Source organism: Hippocampus comes, unplaced genomic scaffold, assembly GCF_001891065.2.
Source record: "Hippocampus comes isolate QL1 unplaced genomic scaffold, H_comes_QL1_v1.1 scaffold391, whole genome shotgun sequence".
NCBI classification, from domain to species: domain Eukaryota; kingdom Metazoa; phylum Chordata; class Actinopteri; order Syngnathiformes; family Syngnathidae; genus Hippocampus; species Hippocampus comes.
Window position 1 is genome coordinate 160,935 of NW_017805455.1, and position 2,667 is coordinate 163,601.

General features: G+C 46.5%; 1 protein-coding gene across 1 annotated transcript in view; it reads left to right on the forward strand.

Annotated features, from left to right (window-relative positions):
* The window catches only part of LOC109518525 (gamma-aminobutyric acid receptor subunit rho-2-like), a gene marked incomplete at its 3' end in the record, with an annotated part of 44,361 nt that overhangs the window by 25,647 nt on the left and 16,047 nt on the right, over positions 1 to 2,667 (forward strand). The gene's annotated exons all lie outside the window — the stretch shown is intronic.

A 2,667-nucleotide genomic window follows, 5' to 3' on the forward strand; every position in this document is an offset into this window, starting at 1 on the left:
AAAAAAAAAAAGATAGAAGCTGGTGAAACGCCAGCCACTCTCGCGGCGCCACCCTGAAGTCAAAATAACAAAAATAACACAACTCATAGGACACAGACAGTCGTGCAATCTTCACCACTTTCCTGCATACACTTTGTTGTCTGAAGCAGTTATAGATGAAAGAGGAGAGGATCAAAGTGTCCTTTTACCAGTGGATCAGAGACGTCATGCTGAAAATGTGCACGTCTGCTACAAGCTAAGTTTTGAAAGCAAACACGAAGCTGTAGCGTCCATTGACAAAAAGAGATTAGTCCACTTCTCCTGTCCCACGTAATCTGCTTCAACTCCAAGCCGCGACTCCCGGTTCCACATCCGCATCGGCGCTCTACGCTAACGCTCCTTTCTTCTCATCGTCGGCTCCGCAAGCCTTGCATCCATCCAGCCGCAGACCGTTCAAAAGCACCGATCTCTCCGCTGAACAAAGCGGGGCTGTGAAAATGCTGCCCATTCCAGGCACAAGACACAAGCGCCCCCAGAGCTGTCAAGCAACGACAGTCAAATGGCGCCGACATTCCTCCCAATCAAAAACAGTGCTGGCATACCCATGCTGCCGAGAAGGCAAAACCACCAAGCACCGAGTCTCCTCCTTGATGAATGTCGTGGCCAAAAAAAAACACGGAGACAAAAAAACGGGACGGAGACAGGCAAGACTTGCCATTTCTCGCGGTGGATTACCGCGAGGGATCCTCCACGGCCGCTGCCACGGGGATGGCAGATGTAAACAAAGCCGGGAGGAGTGGAGTCATTCAGAGCAGCGAAGTCGTTTGTTTGTTGCCAGGTTTCTGTTAAAACGAGGAAGTCAAGTTTGCGTTCGGCGAGGACGTCTTGGATGAGTTGTCCCTTGTTCGTGAGTGAGCGGATGTTCAGCAGTCCAAAGTTGACGGCGGAGGTGTCATGTTTGACCGCGGCAGTGCTGTTAGCCGACCTAGCCAGGCGGGCTAATGCATGATAGTTGGTGTTGCGGCCGCAGTTTCTGGGAGGGCGTCGAGAAGTGGACCAGGTCGAGTTGATTGAGCCACGGTTTTTATACTCGACATGCCTGCGCGACCCGCGGTGAATGTAGCGACGTCGAGGCAGGCGAGCGATGTCAGGATGATGGTGCAGCTCCGGTGGCGGAGGCTCCGGTGCAATCCACCAGATCCGGAGGAGATCCGCGACAGAATAGTGGAGCAGTCCTGTCACTGGATGATGGCAGAACGTCAGGAGTATCAGGAATAATCCAAAGGCGGCGAGGTTTTGGCGCCCCATGACGAGGGAGAAAGGCCGGTGCGGTTACAGCTGGTAAGTTTAAGCTACCGGCGTTAGCCCGTGGACTAAGTTACGATTGGGGTTTGATTGGTCGGGTGAAGCGATGATTCAGGTTACATCAATCACAGTGCCCACAGTCCAAATAGTCCAAAACAGAAGGGCAAAAGAAAAATCAGAAGGAATATCTGAGCTTCGAAAAGTTTGGAAAGTTTGGATGTCCTTAATATTTGTCTACTGTGGCCGTGTGATGCCCTTTGAGACTCTTCTGTGATTAAGTGCGATCTAAATAATAATAAATAACAATAATAACACTTGACATGTATTCTCGTGGTGTTAATTAATGAAAAGAGGGGGGCAAAAGGCATTGCCAAATGACTGCCAAAGAAGCGCTCACCTAATTATCAGCATGTGTTCATTCGAAAGGTAAACAGTTCTCTTCACTCAAAGAGAGAAGAGTGCCCTGTTCTTTGCAACCCTGGGACAACTGTTGGGGTTGTTGCTTCCAGTTGCAGATTGCAGATTGGGACCTTTTAATTCTGGGGTTTTCCCGTAGCTTGTGTTTGAAGTGGGCCGGTGACGAGCCAAAGAAGTTTGCATGTTTTGGTGCTTCCAATCTTTAAAAAAAACACACTCTTGTTTATTTGATAATGACTGAATAAGCTAGATGATATATATATATATATATATATATATATACAGTCAAACCTTGGTTTTCGTCCATAATCCGTTCCAGAAGGCTGTTCGAAAACCGAAATTGTTCGAAAACCGAAACCACGCTCTTTTTAAAATAAAAATGTTTACTGAACACATCTGCTCACAATAGAAAAGCGACACGAGGAAGTGACGCTTCCTCGGGTAGACGAGGAAGTGACGCGAGAGGAGTCAAATGGTGCGTGCATTCAAGTGCGCTCAGTTTGTTCGAGAACCGAAATTCGTTCGTCATCCGAGGCATAAAAGACTTGAAATTTTTGGTCGAAAACCGAATTGGTCGAGAACCGAGACGTTCGAAAACCGAGGTTTGACTGTACTTGCATTTTGTACATAATCTGTAATTGTGTATTTGTTTTGCCTCTTTGTTAGGGCTCCAAAAGGGAGTCACATTCTTTAATTTTTTATGGAAATACGTTGTGTGTCTAGTACACGCATTCTATGGCTAAAATAATCTAAACCCGCCCAATTTATTTTTTTTTTATAATTAAGTTGACACTCCCTCAGCCTGCAGGATCAAGCCTCTCACAGTTGAAACTCACACTCAGGGGCATTTGGATTTGTAGACTCCCTGGACTGTTTGGGGTACTCTGGTACCATAGCACCCCCCCCCCCAAAAAAAAAAAACAAAAAAAAAAAAAAAAAAATAACAAAACAAAAAAAATTTTTTTT